This window comes from Chroicocephalus ridibundus, chromosome 4, assembly GCF_963924245.1.
Source record: "Chroicocephalus ridibundus chromosome 4, bChrRid1.1, whole genome shotgun sequence".
Taxonomy (NCBI): Eukaryota; Metazoa; Chordata; class Aves; order Charadriiformes; family Laridae; genus Chroicocephalus; species Chroicocephalus ridibundus.
In genome coordinates this window covers 8277775-8295055 of record NC_086287.1, presented here as the reverse complement: position 1 = coordinate 8295055, position 17281 = coordinate 8277775, and the positions used below count along the sequence as shown (strand labels likewise).

At 37.9% G+C, this 17281-nt stretch overlaps 1 long non-coding RNA gene across 3 annotated transcripts in view; it reads left to right on the top strand.

Moving 5' to 3' along the window:
• LOC134514677 (uncharacterized) overlaps positions 1-11097 on the top strand; it is a 61972-nt gene extending 50875 nt beyond the window's left edge. For all 3 annotated transcript variants that reach the window (XR_010070766.1, XR_010070765.1, XR_010070764.1), the window contains one exon: positions 10764-11097. This is a non-coding gene — a long non-coding RNA (uncharacterized LOC134514677). The remainder of the gene's footprint in view (positions 1-10763) is intronic.
• The last annotated feature ends 6184 nt before the right edge of the window (positions 11098-17281 follow it).

Here is a 17281-nt window from a genome sequence, read left to right as displayed (position 1 = left end):
TTAGATGAGGGCAGAGCAGCAGATGTCATCTACCTTGACTTCAGCAAGGCTTTTGAACTGTCTCTCATAACATCCTCCTTAGAAAACTGAGGAAGTGTGGACTAGACAAGGGGACAGTGAGGTGGATTGAGAGCTGGCTGTGTGACAGGACTCTGAGGGTTGTGATTAATGGAGCAGGGTCGAGTTGGAGGCCTGTAACCAGTGGTGCCCTCCAGGGGTCAATACTTGGACCAGTATTGTTTAACGTATTCATCAATGACCTGGACGAGGGGACAGAGCGTATGCTCAGCAAGTTCGCTGATGATACCAAACTGGGTGGGGTGGCTGACACCCCAGAGGGCCGTGCTGCCATCCAGCGTGACCTAGACAGGCTGGAGAGCGGGGCAGAGAAGAACCTAATGAGGTTCAACAAGGACAAGTGCACCCCTAACCTCTACTGGTGCCTGACATTCTTCCTCCCCAGGTGCAAGGGAGGAAGAATGTCGGGCACCAGTAGAGGTTAGGGGTGGACCTGCTGGAAAGCTGCTCTGAAGAAAAGGGTCTGGGGGTCTTGGTAGACAGTAAATTATCCATGATCCGGCAATGTGCCCTTGTTGACAAGAAGGCCAACGGAATTCTGTGCTGCACAGGTAAGAGTGTGGCCAGTAGGTCAAAGGAGGTCATTCTCCCCCTCTACTCTGCACTGGTGAGGCCACAACTGGAATACTGTGTCCAGCTCTGGGCTCCCCAGTTCAAGAGGGACAGGGAACTACTGGAGAGAGTCCAGCACAGGGCAACAAAGATGATTGAGGGATTGGAGCATCTCCCTTATGAGGAAAGGCTGAGAGAGCTGGGACTCTTTAGCCTGGAGAAGAGAAGGCTGAGTGGAGACCTTATTAATGTTTACAAGTATCTAAAGGGTGGGCTGAAGGAGGATGGTGCCAGACTCTTTTCAGTGGTTCCCAGTAACAGGACGAGGGGTAATGGGCACAAGCTGGAACACAGGAAGTTCCGATCAAATATGAGAAAAAACTTTATGGTGACAGAGCACTGGAACAGGCTGCCCAGGGAGGTTGTGAAGTCCCCTTCTCTGGAGACCTTCAAGACCCGCCTGGATGGAGTCCTGAGTAATGTGCTCTGGGCAATCCTGCTTTAGCAGGGGAGTTGGACTAGATGATCTCTAGGGGTCCCTTTCAACTCTGAGAAATTCTATGATTCCATAACATTCATGGAAAGCTGGACACTTTAATTCAAAATTCTCAAAAGCTGAAGGAAAATCTTGTTTTATGAATAGAAAAAAAGGAGCTTTTGATAGGTCTTTCCCATTCCTGATGCCATAAAGTAACTAATATAATCTAGGTGACATAATTAGGCTTTCTTTTGTTTCTTTAAAATTGCTATTGGGTCTGTAGGAGCCACAGTGTATTGTTTTGAATTCCAATGTACTCCTAAAAGGGAAGGCTGTCTGTATTGCCCTGAATTGGTGAACAATGGCAGAGGAGCATTGGGTGGAGCCATCTGCCATGAGAAGGATCCCCTGCTGATGCCTGTGACCTCTGTGGAGATTTCCTGACTTCCTGCAGAACTGGCACCTTACAAATATGCAAGCCATTACATGCAGAATTCTATGGCTAATTGAATGTGCAGTTATCTCGATGACACGCACAAATAAAGTCAATGGTTTATACCCAGGGAGAAGCTGTCCTCAGTCAGTGACTTGAGAAAACACCAGAACATTGAGAATTTTTACAGGGACCAGAATGGAAAAGGATTAATTCCCCCAAAGAGCTTTGCAGTTCCCGTTATCTTGAAGATTCATGTGTTCTTGCATTTGTCAACCCTGTGCTTGCTCCTCTGCTGGCTCACATCTTATTATCTCACAGAGCCTACAGAGACGTATCAAAATGATCCATTGTCCTTCCCTTATCAAGGATAGAAATTCACCAGTTTCACAGGGGTTGGGCTGCAGTAACTAGGAAAAGAGTGGAAAGGGTATGGGGTGATAAACCAAGACATGCTGTTTCTTCATTCTCAGTCTGTTCATGTTTGATGAGAACAAAGTAGATTCATTTTCATTATAGTAAAATGTAACGGAAAATGCATGAAATGGAAATGAACTTTAGCTGTAGAATCTAATTTTAAACTAGAAAGCTTTTCTTTTACTTCTTTATTAATGCAGTGTATTTTCTTTGTCTTTTCCTCAAAACAGCATTAGAACTTTACAGTATGTCCTCAAATGACACTAGAAATGCGGGTTGCCCATGGTTTATGGTTTTGAAATGAAAATAAATTACCAAGCATTGACAAGGGCCATTTCAAAGTGCTGCTGCAACCTCTTAATTATTTAATAGTTGCTAAAGAACCAGGCTTTTATCACAGCTCTGACACTTTAAAACTTTGATTCAATTTTACCTGCAGGCTCAAGGATGCTTTTCTGTCACTAAAACAAGTACAAAATATTAATGGAGAAAGAATTCATAAACTCTAACAATTTGGCCAGGGGAATGTAAGTGCATTGAATTTCTAAGCATGTAAATAGTAAAACAGCAGCACAGTATCCAATGATGGCAAAGCTTACATCTGCCTCCGAGATGCTCTGCTGCTCCAGAAGTAACTGTGCTTGTGAGATGTTCTTTACAATGTAATGGAAAAAGGAATGTACCCAGAATGGATGCTTTGAGATAATCCCTCTCTGATAACGAATTGAAAATGTTTGTGAAAGTTCCCTTCAGAAGACCATCTGTTTACTATTTGTCGAACAGTTTCTGTCTTTTTGTCTTGTTAATTACTGGGGCATTATTTAAGCCAAGGCTCTGCCAGGGTCCTGCCTTTGGTTCCAAAAGATATATTTAAAGATATATTTTCTTTCTTCCCAGCTACTGGTGTTGTCGTATGAGTAGGAATAGCAATACTAGGTTGGGGAATGTGTAATGGGAAAACTGAAAGTAGTTTAACTACTTTAAGTTAAGGTAGTTAAAGACTACCTAGTCTTTAGTTGTGATCTGTCACTCAAACTAAATCGTAAGTTGCTGTCCCCCTTTTCTTTTTTATTTTTTAAAAAGCCCATAACTTTAAAAATTATTCATAAAATATAAACATGATTGTGCAAAATATTTAGAAATATCAGTAGGTAAGAATGTAAAATTGAATGCAACGTAATCTTTCCCATTTATAGGCATTGCCACTTATTGTGTTTGCAGTCTGAGCAAGTACAAATTTTGCATTTATCAACAGACAAACAAGAATTTCAATACCTAAGAAGTTACTACGAAAATGGAACAAGGTTCTGAACTGAGGCCTGTAGTGGTGGAAGAATGAGACGGTGCTTATAGGTGGAAACAGGGAGTGGCTTGGATTAGGTATATGGAAAAAAAATCATCATGGGATAATTAATCATTGGAACAGGTTTCCCAGATGGGTTGTGGAGTCTGTGTTCTTGGAGATTTTCAAGACCCATCTGGACGAAGCCCCAGGCAATCTGGCCTGGTCTTACTTAGCTTTGGGCAGGAGGCTGGACTACGTGAACTCTTTAGATTCCTTCCAACCTAATGATTCTGTGATTAATAAAACCTCCTGTGTAACAGGAAATGCACAAAACAACACTGCACTTAATCACTTCTTGTATTAGTATATTTTGCAAGAACTACATTAAATATTGAGAAACCAAAATGAGCGATCAAATTAATTGTAAGGTAGGAATGCAATTTTCACTGTAATGGTTTACCCTAATTCTTCTTCGAGTTACAGAATATAAAATCAGACCAAAGCTTGTAAGTGCAGAACATGGTTCTATATATGGGTGTAAAATATTTCATTTAAGAAAAAAATCAAATTTTTCATTTTTAAGGTTTTCAGCCTGCCTGTCTGATTTGATAGTTTTGAAGAATGAAATAATTTTTTTCCGTCAGTAGGACAAAGAATAAAAACAATCTTCTTTCTGTGAGTCCGCTTTTTCTAGTGAATTTTCCAGGGAACATGAGGATGAATACCTTACTGAATTTCATTGTGGGAAACAAAACAGTAGAGTTGCTTTTCAAAAGTGCTTTCTTTAGTCAAAGTTCCCCAAAAGACTGTTTCTGATTGACTTTCTGAGACAGTTTATTCTGGTGAAGTGCATCTTTTGTTTCCATTAGTTCAAATTACGCTGTGAGTTAAAGAGGAGGCCTTCTAGACAGCTCAGTGTGAAGTCTCCAGTAGTGATCTAGAAGACTGTTGCCTTTGATGGGTGTTATACTCATGGTATGTCCCTCCATAATAGGGTCATATTTGACTGCTGCTGTACAGTATCTATGGGTAATTCTGTGTAATTCACTGTAATGAGTATTTCCTTTCCTTTCCTTGCTATGAGAGGAGTAACTCTACTTGGGTTATTTAATTATTATTTGAGCCAAGAATCACTCCAAAACTTCAGTCTTCACTGTTAGACTAGATACCTATCTAGATACTGCCATAACTTGTCCAAGAGTCTTGGTTAGCTATTAACTTTGATTGCATTCTCTTTGAGGAAAAAGTTAACTTTGGGATTTGCCATTTCCAAATTATGCCAAGGAAAATTAGACAGGTTATCTTTTACATAATAGAATCTATATACTTAAAATATTTTGGCATTCTGAGTCTGAGGTTTGCATCCAGAATTATATTCACAGAATTCTTCATAAACATCCAAAAATAGCAATAAATATCAAAAGAATGCTGAGATGTGTTTTGTTATTAGTGGTCAGAAAGAGCTGGATTTTTTTTTCTCTCTGAATAAAATTATGTATTATATCTGAAAAGTGGTCCATTCTTGTGTTTTACATAGCCTCCCACAGTTAATGAAATTGTGTCTAGCGTGATTGCTGAATCTAGGATCCATTACAGCATAATCTTTGATTATCTGATTTCATATTTTGCATTGTTTAATAGTCCACTGATTGTGTATCTTCCATACCACTTGTGAAGCTTTAGACCATAATTTTACACAGTGTGAAACTGTGTTATTTTTTTATATTCATAGCAAGAAGAAATGATTAGACCTGACCCATATATCTCTCCAATATTGGGTACAGATTATTATTGGGGAACTTTCAACACCAAAGGCCAGTTTTCCAGTGCTTATTCTTTAGGAAAAAAAAAAAATTAGTTCTATTTGCTATTGCTTTCTGCATTGTGTTCTCTTTCTAGAGGTATTTTGGCCATGAGTTCTAATATTGCCAGGTATTAGGAATTTCTATTGAAGCATCTGCTGTCAGCAGCATCAGAATTTGGCTCTGTAAACACGCAATTCCAGAGCACTCTTAACTTGACGTTGTTGGACTGTAGCTAAAATGACTACATCAATTAGCACATAATCCTAAATACCCATGTATTTGACAGAGTTTAATGGAACACCAAGAAACAGATTTACTTTTCCTGCTTCAGAGGTCATTACATGGGAGATATGCTGCATTGTAATGGGGATGTAGATTGTTTTTTCAAGGCTTTCTTGCTTAAAAATTGTGAGAAAATAGGCTCTTTTGACAGGTTTTCCAATTAATCAGTATAAGCAAGCCTAGGTATGCAAATGTTGAAGACTGGTATGAGCCTTTATTCAGATCAGGAATACAAAATACACGGTTTTCTGTGTTTAAGTAAACATTTAATGGTGTATTTAAAAAATTCAAGATTATATAGTAAAATATGAATGTAAACGAATAAATTTTGAGTCAGACGATATGAGTAAGATTCTAGATTCTAGCACACCCATCTGCTTTCATGATGAATATTCATTAAAACTGGACAAAAATGGACACATAAAAAAGTGTCAGTTTTGGAAAACTATCACAGTAATTAAAAATATTTTTTATCACTAAATTGTCCACTATTTCTTTAAAAAAAAAAAACACTTTAGTACAAAGATCTGGGAAAGAAAATGATATGATGATGAACTGCAAGGTCAAGAGTAAGTTAAACACAAAAATGCCTGTGGTCTATGTACTTCCCATTCATGTTAACTGACCAAGTGTGCTGGTTTCAACTGGGATAGATGCAGGTCAGGTGTAGATCATCCTCACAGTGCGTAGGAAGAGTTTTGATTGGAGTATCTGCTTATGTGTAAGCCTGTAACATTTTTATTGGTGTTCAGTCCATGTAAACATGAAAGTATGTAAACAAAAAGAGTCCGAACCTGAGAAAAGACTTGGACCTTTACTTCTTTGCAAAGTAGACACACCTGCTATGTGAAGTATGTCTGCAAGTAAGCAAGTATGGGGGGGGAAAGTAAGCATCTGACTTGCTGCAAGAATGACATAATTTGTTAAAAATACAGTCTGGTTTAAACCTATGGCTCTGCCAGAAAGTGGAAAAGAGGGAAAGACTTCTAAGTCATGCCCGATCCCTCCCTGAGCTCCTCCTAGGGCAGTGCACATCACACGCAGCACGCTTCACTTGTGTCTGTATGCGTAAAGACACAGCCAGCCCTGCGGTTACGTACGGAATGTTGTGTAAGATAAAAGGCTTAGGACTGTTACAAAAAGATGGCAGGCTGGAGGCCTGAAGCACAGAATGAATATGGTACAGCCAGACAAATCTTCATTTCATTTAATATAATTCAATTCTGACTATATTGGCAAGCTTTTTGAGCTTGACGTTGCAAAAAACCCTCACTTTTGGTTAACTTTTCGGTATAGTTGAAGGAAAAGATATTGTTAAAAAATGTTTGCGTGATTTTTTTTTCCAATTTTCTTAAAAAGAAATTTTGTTTACTTAACACTAATATATACGATGGGACTACTCACATGAGTGAATTTATTTGGAAGTATCAGTTTTCACAGTGTGCGGTCTTCTGAAATCAACTGACTATCTGAATTGAAGGTCATTGGGAGGTGTATTGTTTTCTTCTCTGATTTATGCATTGATTCTATTCTGGCTTTTCTGTGAAGACACTGAACAAAATGAAACTAGAGCTTTCAGACTTAAGCTTTATGTGTCCTTTTTGAAGGTAGCTGTGGAAATTTAAAACCTTCACTCTTTCTTCCTTACTTTTTTCCTCTTCATTTTGATTAGCAGTCTGAACACGCAATCATAAATTATCAATTTAATCTGAAGTTCAACTCATCTCTTTACATAAAGTAAATGATTCTCCAAAGACAATGGTTCCATTATCTTCCAAGAAATTAATTTTCATTAGTAAAAAAAAGTTCTTTTTTTTTGTTGTTGTTAGACAGATGGGGTCTACATTTGCAAAACCACTGTTCCAGAGTGCTAGAAACTTCTTAAAAATTATTTTTGTGCACAGTTGAGACCCATTCTTAGATAAGCCCTTTAAATTATATTTTTATGCACAAACTAAATATCATAACTAACACGCCTGTTTAACTCTCTGAACCCATGAATCATCTATCAGGACTTATTTCTGATGGCAATTAGTAATTTTGATAAACTATTACTGAAAGCAAACCAGCTTGCTGTAGCATGGGAGGAGAAAAGAACATTAATGGCTCCTTATGGCTTTCCAATATTGGTGTTGTATTTGCATCATTTTTGTGAACTCTTTTCCTCATTGTGGTGCTTTTTATTTTTTTCCACTGTCATACCACACAACAATTATTAGTGACATCTTAGTGATATCCTCTGCACCTTCTCAAAATGTACAACAAATTCCAAGCCAGGTAATACTTTGGCATCGGTCAGAAATGATCGGTCAGTGTGTTGATGATCTCAGTCCTACAACAAGGAGCAATCATTCCCCTTTCACAAAACCGCAGTTTTGACACATTTTGCACATGGTCTCATAAAGTTTGAAGAGTAAGCTGGAATGAAGACTCTTTAATAGGTTAGATAGCTGAGGCTGTTGCTTAAAATGTGTCCTGTCATCACCTGCCATGTGTAACGTATCTCTACTTGCAACAATATGTATAAGAGGAACACAATCAATTATATTTACAACTATAATCAGTGGAACTCAGTACCAAACTGGAATATTTGAGTTAGTAATGATACTATGAAACCTCCCCACATAATTAACTTAAATTTTCAGCAGGCATTGACTCATTTTGGAAACCCCCTATAAATAAATACGAGTAATCGGTTGAACAATATTGTTTAACATTTTCATCAGCTTCAAAGTAATAGAGGAGAACAAAATGGAGTTTGATTACAAGTAGCAGAAAAATATTTCGAAGTGGTAATATATGTGAGTCTAAAGTTTGATTACAGAATGTATTTATATATTTCTGACAATGATCAAAATTTTCCTAGATGGTTTTCTTTAAATGGATATACTCTTAATCTTTATAAATGATGATAACCTCTGTAAGATGCATCATTCTGAAAAATGCAAGAATTCTGAAGAAGTTGTCTAATTACCAGAACATATAGGATCAAAACACTTAATTAAAAAATAATGCCATCATCTTTTCCTCTGAAGGAAAACTTTCCATTACTTCTGATAGGCACTAGGCACGCCTGTGTCTCTGAAGATTAAAACTTGGTTTCAAAACTCCAAGCATCAAATCTTGATTTATAAATAAAAAATGACAAAGTGGGAACATTAGATGTATTTATTAATACTTCTTGGTTTACCACAAAAAAAGAATAGGGATGGGAGGGTAGAGGAAGGTTTTATTAATGGCATGAACCCATGAGATGAATTTATTATGCTGTTACTGAGTGGTACTATTCAATTGCTACGTGTTCCACATAGTGGTGTATAATTTGGGTACAAGAAAACAGTACTGCAAAACTTAAGTGGGAGAAGAAAAAGATGCACATCTCAAAAAGATCCATTGTGTTACATAATTTCAGAAGTTCCAGTAAGTAACCAGAGGAGTAAATCACGAATTTTGCCAATCCAGTAGCTATTGAGGCAAAGCAATTACGGGGGAAGTAGTATGGTTTTCCTTTCCAAGAGCCACAAGATTTCCTAGTTTTTTAAACTCAAAGTTTTTTGTCTGTCATTGCATATATATCAGAGAAAAGGAAGTGTAAGTCAAGTGAATGGATAAAGGTGGAACTAAAAAAGACCTGTAAATACTTTGGAATTCCAAATCCGCATCATGGCCATTCAGCACAAATGGAATTTGAAAATCCTGAGAGGTTAGCATTCACAGTAGCTGTTTCAGAGTCCATCAAATCAGCAGGATTATAATAAACTCTCAGTGCAGCACTTGTTACTTCTTTTCTACATTTAGTTCAGGAACAATCTAAGAATAAATCAGATGAGTATAAAATGCTTTGTTGTGTGGTTAGAGTTCAAAGAGAAAGTAGCCCGAGTATAAATGATCAAACTGAATATAAACAGACACCCCAAAATCTTGTTGAATTTTTTTTTTAAGAATATCTACTTTAAAGGTACTATTACTGAAATCCATGCAAGTTTTACCACTGAAGTAGAAAAGGGCTTGATAGACAGAACCTAGCTTAAAAATTGATCACTTCACACACAGCCTGAAGAATTCAGTCCATTTTGAGGATAGATTAGGAATGTTTTAATTTTTAGATACTACTGGTTGTTTATATATCGTTTACTTCCAAGATTTGGAGTCCTTTATCTTTAAGATTTTTTTTTCTTTTTTTTTCAGTTTCATCTTCAGTTATCTTTTAGGTGGTCCTTCACCTAAAAATGAAATGTAGGACAAAAATAGTATTACCTTACGTAACAGATTGTCCTTACATGGGCAGTAGCAGAGTTTAGGAGCTATGTAGGCCTTGTGCTGACATTGATTTTTGGGGTAAATTTCATAATATGCAAGTGATCTTCTAACTCTGATTAGTTTACAGTTGCTCAACTAAGTATAGGAGATACAATTTCTATTGTATTTATGTGAATAAATGCAAAATTCAATACCTGCAATTACACGCCCACATGATTTTGAAATTCAGTCTTCTTGAAGATTCGTGTCAGTAAAACTTAACTGCATGAATCTTTGTAGAGAGAAAATCAAAAATGAATTTGTATATGTGGCTCCAGAAAACTTCAGTGGAAATCAAGAGTGGATATACATGGTTCTCTCTTAGCATTTCCTTATAACTTCTTGTGGTTTTTTCCCAACTTTAAAAACACTCAACCACTGTGATGAAAAAAAAAAAGCATACTTGTGGGGCTCTACAGTCATGTGATATATATATTCTGACCATATATACATTCTGGCTATCTATCAAAACATAAAAACCCCCAGACAGTAGTTTTCTGAGCTTAAAGAATATATGCGACATCTGGCAGGCTGACTTTAAAGGATTAAGGTGTAGAGAAACAAAGGTAGCATAAGAGAGACATCTTTGATTTATTCATTGCTTTGTAATGCAACAATACAAGCAAAGTAAGCAAGCAATTTTTATATAAGTAATAAGTAAACATTTTCTATTTAAAAAGAAGATTAAATGCTGTTTTTTACTAAGGATTTGTGCCTGCTACCTACCTCTCCACTGAAATTTTTAATCTTTTTTACATTGGCTTTCCTGTGGAAACTAATCAATCTTAAGTTCATCTCAGGAGACAGATTCAAAAGCTTGAATTCTGTGCCTGTTTTTGATGTGGTGAGTGGTAATCCAGTTAGATTTCTGTTTCTGCTTGCTGAATTTAAGCCTTATCAATGTTATGACTGCTGAATAAACATCTTGACATCTTTACTAGTTAGTCTGACGATTTTTACCTGTTAGTTCTCAAATAGTTCTGTTTATATGAGGGAGTTCAAATAGAACATTTCAGTCAATCCTTTGGAAAAAGCCTTGACTCACCGCAGCTCACTTTGTTATTGGTTTTCAGGTTTATTGAAATGGTCCTACGTTTTCCTGAGCATACCATGCTGTTATCTGTGTCGTTACAGGGTCACATCTTCAGCTTCATTCATTGGCAACGTAGACAACATTACTTTCCAATTTCTGAAGATGATGGAGTTCCTGCATGTTATAAAAAGCTTCTCAAGTTTGTGTCACAAACCTTCTGAAAAAGGGACTGGAGCTCGATAGTAAGCTGTAATTGTAAACATAAATAAGTAGTTTCTGTAATATTTAACCTTGTGGTACCCTTATTAATGTGATATATAAATCAGGTTTTACCTTGATTGAATTGCTGGGGATACATAATGATCCCACCTTGAAAATAACCTAAATTGGTATTCTGCTCATGGAATAAATTAGTATACTTTTTAATTATAATCTAAACCTGTATCTCTCACATTTAATTCCTTTTGTACCTTTTAATGAAGCATGCTCTATCACAAAAAATACTATCTAACACTGATGAAAGAGTAATTAATCTATAGCTAGAAAACACAACAAAATTAACTTGTAAACACTAGGTAAATTGTATTTCTTTCATGATATGGATATGAAAGTGAATTCAGCATCACTGTAATGATAACGTGTAATGAAGTCAATTTTTTAACAAAATAATATATTACTTAGACGTCAGCATTAGAAATGCGGATTTATGGAACTCCATTCAATATGTCAGCTTTAACAAATGTTTTGCACACCTGCAGCCACTGTACAGTTTTCCAAATTAATCTGTAATATATGGCTTTTCGGCAGTGGCTACAACAAAAGGGCCTGTTGCTGCCTTTTGTAACATGCTAAAAAGGTCAACAACTACATAAACAGCTGAAAGAAAATAGCATTTAATATACTTTATTAAAACTTACTATTCTCAGGCTAACAGGGAAAATCTGATAATGACTGGGCAGCTTGTATACTCTAATGTTTCTTAATTAATTGCTGGCTTATTGTTATCTGGTATGTCCCTTTTCTCTTCCAGATCTGTTCCATCCACACGGCATTGTTTTTGCAATTATATTGCCCTTGTGAGCCCTTTGTGGCATGATCCACCATTTTTCATTTCACTTTCAGTGCCTGATGGTTAGAGCTGGCTTTGAGATGCTCCTGTAATAGAAAATACTTTCTTATTGTTCTTATTGCATGAAAAATTCTGAAAACTCCTTATTTGTATAAAACTCACGTGTTCTATCACGTCAATTCATGTATGTTGCAGTGGGCCTGGAGGGGGATTCAGTTGGACACTGGGGTTAATCTAGAAACAAATATATCGTAAAAAACCCAGTCCTACCTGAGATTTACAGGGTCTGCTGGGCTATATGGAAACTGGACTATCACAAGATGGAAGGAAAAGTGGGGAAATATACATGAGAGGGAGAGCATGAGTTGTTTTACTGGAGAAGGTAACACTTTCCCACAGCAGAAAAGTTCACGTAAAGTTTATGTATGTATGGAAACGTTTCTTTCTCAAAGAACAATCTAGCATATTTTTACTCTCTTAGGACCCATATCTAGAGTGTTAGGGAATATGTGAGCACATGTTCCTCTTTCATGTGAGGGTAGAGTTCCCTCTGAATCCAAAAGGTTTCTTTGTTTCTTTTACTCTGAATGCAGTGAAGAGTCATGGGAATTTTGCTATGAATCTGTTTTACAGCTATTGACGGACAAACAGTTCTTTTGTTATCTTTCCACTGAGGGTCTGATTCTTTGTTGCACCAGCAGAAATTAGGGCTGATGCATTATTCTTGCATGCACGCTTTCCTCCTCACTGTAACTGGTTAAATCACATACCATCTGCTTGCCTGCCAGGTCTGATCCGTGTGGTACACATGGAGGACTGGGATTCAGACCACCAGCCTTCACATCCTCTTCTCAGAGAGAGAGAGAGAAAATATGGCTCCTTATATGCTTTTAGTACAGATTCTGTTCTTCCATTCCTGTCTGTAAGGGACTGATTAGAAGACCAGAGAAAGTAATTTTGAAAGGCTGCCAGCTTCTCTTCAGAGGTGAATAAACGTTTGAGTGGTGCAATGGTCTCAGAAAATCACTGCAGTCTGCTCACTCTGTACCACAGGTGGTTTCTCCATGTTTTTTTCTTTGGGGGGAAAAAGGGAGGATATTATCTTTTAAATAGTTTGTGCTACATTGGATTCTGCTGTATGGGGCACATTATAGATACACAAAAATGGCTAGACCTACAGTCCTTGAAAGCCAAAACCCAGAGGCTGGAGAGGCTGAAGTAATTTCCTGGATTTGTCATTTTATTTAAGCTGTAAACACCTTCACAGCTCTGCTTTTTATTTCACAGAAACTTTTCAGTGTATTCAGAATTTAGCAGCTTGATTTTCCAAGGTTAGAAACTAAGGAGAATTGTTAATCTCAGTTTGCTCTATGTCCTCACAGTCATAAACTAGGACTGGGTTGGAGTCTGAGTCCTGGTCATGTTCCCATTGTACTTCATGTTTTATGCTCCCCGTGATCAGTAACTAAACCAGGTGAGTGGCTGCATGGCTGGGGTACTGCCATACTACGTGAAAGATAAACTTTCTGACTGAGACATAGGTCTGTGTTGTTACAGCTTCCTATGACTGCAGAAAGCCACTTAGCTTCCCTGTAAGTGAATTCCCTCACTATAAGATGAGGTTCAATAGGACATCTTAACCTCAGAGGAATATTGTAAAGACGACTACTTGCAGATTTTTGAGGTGATATTACAGCAACAAATGCCATGTAAGTAACTAAGAATCACCCTATGAATGCTGTACCATCAAAGTCTTTTGATGCCCACAGTTTTTCTTGTATTCGAAGTAATGATCTTTTCATTCTGGGAAACCCATTAAGCTTCATTATCTCAAGTCATAGAATCATAGAATATGTTGTGTTAGAAGGGACCTTTAAAGGTCATCTAGTCCAACCCCCCTGCGGTAAGCAGGGACATCTTTAAGTAGATCAGGTTGCTCAGAGCCTCATCAAGCCTGGCCTTGAATGCCTCCAGGGATGGGGCCTCCACCACCTCTCTGGGCAACCTGGGCCAGTGTCTCACCACCCTCATTGTAAAGAACTTCATCCTAATGTCTAATCTAAACCTGCCCTGCTCTAGTTTAAAACCATTGCCCCTCGTCCTATCGCTACATGCCCTCGCAAACAGCCCCTCCCCAGCTTTCTTATAGGCCCCCTTTAGGTACTGGAAGGGGCTATAAGGTCTCCCTGGAGCCTTCTCTTCTCCAGGCTGAACAATCCCAGCTCTCTCAGCCTGTCTTCATAGGAGAGGTGCTCCAGCCCTCGGATCATCTTCATGGCCCTCCTCTGGACCCGCTCCAACAGGTCCATGTCCTTCTTGTGCTGAGGGCTCCAGAGCCGGACACAGCACTCCAGGTGGGGTCTCACGAGAGCAGAGTAGAGGGGCAGAATCCCCTCTCTGGATCTGCTGGCCATGCTTCTTTTGATGCAGCCCAGGATGTGATTGGCCTTCTGGGCTGCAAGCACACATTGTTGGCTCATGTCCAGCTTTTCATCCACGAGTACCCCAAGTCCTTTTCCACAGGGCTGCTCTCTATCACATCATCCCCCAGCCTGTATTAATAACAAGGATTGTCCCAACAGGTGTCCTACTGTAGGTGCTTGCCTTGTGAGTGTCCTGTGAGAGGTAATGAATGGTTTTGTATTTTGTGAGCAAAACTACACGCCCACTTATATACAAAGTTTGAATGTCCTCCAGAACTTCAGTTCAGCTGCGAGGAGTGGCTTCATCAAGCAAACCATGCAAATTGAGGAGGAAGAAAGTGGATAAGAGAAATAAGAATGAGGGGCTATATATGTAGCACAAGAACACAACTGAAAGCCCACAATGAATACAGTTTCATTAAGATGCTAAAGCAAACTTCCAGCCAAATCAACTAAAATAAACAGGTATCAGTATGATACATGGCTATGTTTTGAAAAATGAGCTCTTAACAAAAATCAGTAGGAAGCCTTTACGGTGAAAAGATAATTTGATCATGAAAAATGCCTCTAGTAACTGTTTCATGGAAAGGCCGTTTTGTTAGTGTGACTTCTTGTCTAGCAGCTGAGGATACTTAAGTAAACCACTTTAATTTGTCAAAATTATGTTCTTCCAAACTTTGTGGGTTTATATGCTGCTCTGCCAAATATCTGGATGGACTTAAATTTTTTTTTTTTTTTTGCATTATAGCACAGTATTCTAGGTAATCAGAAAAAGTAGTGAAGGAGGATTTCTATATTAATCACTTCACAGAACACTTTTCTTTTTAAAACTACTTAGTCTGTTTTGGTCTGAGCATTTGTGATTTGCTAAAAATCCTTCAACCACAGTGGGAGTTTTGGTGATGCAAAGACTGCAGAACTGGAATGTCATTTTTTTCAGTGGCTTTGTAAAATGTAAAATTGGAATGAGAGTCTGGATGAAAATAATATCCCTGGTCCTTCTGTCATTACATGAGGAAGCTACAGTCTTTCAAATGTGTTTCTGTCCATAGTATGCTGCCTAAGGTCTTATCTTTTAAAGACTAAAATAAACAAGAATTTTGGAGATACCACTATTAATATTGCTGCAACAGTTATCCTTGAATGGGTTGGTTTGAAGTAAGATGTGCTTCTTGTAGCCCTAGCGAACTCATAAGGCAACAGCCTTATGATTGTGCTTATGTTGATTATAATTGGATTGCCAATTGCTGCCAGGTCATACTAACTGCATCACTAAAAACCAGATTTCTGTTAGTTTACTCTTGTACTTGGATCAGACTCAAAGTTTCTGAGGATTTCTTCTTTTCTCCAATCATACTTAGCCCATACAGGGTTTCTCATGTAATGCATACGGAGTTGTCCATAATGACTTCCTTCCTCTCTGTTGAATTTCTGAATACATCATCTTTGGAGTCACTGCTCTCTCTCCTTTTTGTACCAGTTCATTCTCCACAGTCAATCTGTATTTTCATTCCTTGCGTTCATGACCACAGCCGGAATTTATTTCTGTGACATCTTGATCCACGATTTCTTTTAAAAGGTTCACCACATCATTGCTCTGCTTCTCTCTGCTTGCTTCTGTACATCAGTAAATGCTGTGGGATCATGTGACGTTTCCTTCAAGACTTTCTATTATACGGCATCTTGTTCTTCTAAAACTGTACAAGAAATGCTCTCCCAGGGAACCTTTTTTTGGCCCTTATTTTACTCTCTGGGTTGTATCTCGGCACATATGTCTTTTTATGATCTCTGTGTATCTGTGAATTAGACAGTGTCATAAATAGGAAGTGAACTAGAAGAGGATAACATAGCCACAAGCTAGAAGAGGAAAACAAAACACCAAAGCAATGAAGTATCATTGTGGATACTCTGTGATAGGGGATGAAATGGAAAAACATCAACTCCAATGCACAAAAATGCTTTTTGTACATTAAAGTTTGCAGGCACAATTAGTGTATTTTATTAGACTGGGAAATGGTTGGGAAAATAGACAGAGGCACATAAACTCTTTCACAGGCATATTTTTTTTAAAAAAAACTTCCCATTTTCTTTTAGATATGGTACAATTATTTTATCTAATACTACCTCACCATTCTAAATCTTGCTTTACTGAGATCCTTAGGCTACCATACAAATGCTGTAGCAGGCAACACTATAACAGGATACTGTTGGCGTGTGAGAAATCTTTAATATTTTGAATCATAAATCAATTTCAGCCAAGAGATATGGAGAGAGAATCAAATCCTGGGTTAAAAAAAGAGGTGGTAGACTGTAGGCACTTGACAGACTGGACTGGGGAGGAGTCACCCTTTGTACATTTTGCCAACAAAATTGGCACTTGTGTCTTCACTAGGAAAAGAGCTGTGCCCTCAGTTTGTGTAAATTTGCAAGTTAATGTAACACAAAAGCCAACTGTGCTGTGCCCTAGAAGTTCTGCCACCTGCTCTGTATCAGATGCAATACAGGTCCTATAAATGCTGTGTGGTTTTATGGTTGGCAGTTTCTGTCGAGGGCAGAATAAGCACGTGGGAGCTTCTGTGAATGAACTGTGCTATGAAGCTAAGGCAGTTTATTTTTAAGGGAGTCAGCAAGTCAAACATACTAAAACCTATCTGTCGAAAGCGCTATCTTTGAGCAACTTTGTAGCCAAGGAGGACAAATCTGTGAGTCCTTTCAGAAATGAAGCCCTAGGAATGCCAGTCTTCAAATATTTGTAAGAGTGCTAGTAGCTGTGATACCCGAGTCGTTCATTACTCAAGGCGAAGCCAAAAAGTGAATCACAGAGGACAGGCTCACAATGTTGAATGCAAGAGCAAAACAAAATATTTCTTTAATACAGGAATTATGCTGATGCTTACTATGAATACTTAAAAGTATTCCTTTTATTTCTTCTTGTGGTTTTTTTTTTTTTTTTTTTTTTTTGTTCTGAAAATCCTAATCCCAAGCACAACTGCAGACAGAAACTGCCTTGCTACAGGTAGGCCAGACTTCTGTTTCTGCATTTTTTTCATGCAGGAGTGACTTCCACTGGTCCAGTCAGAGTTTATAATAAAGCAGCCCTGGTGCAGCTTAATGTGCCTCACTTAAA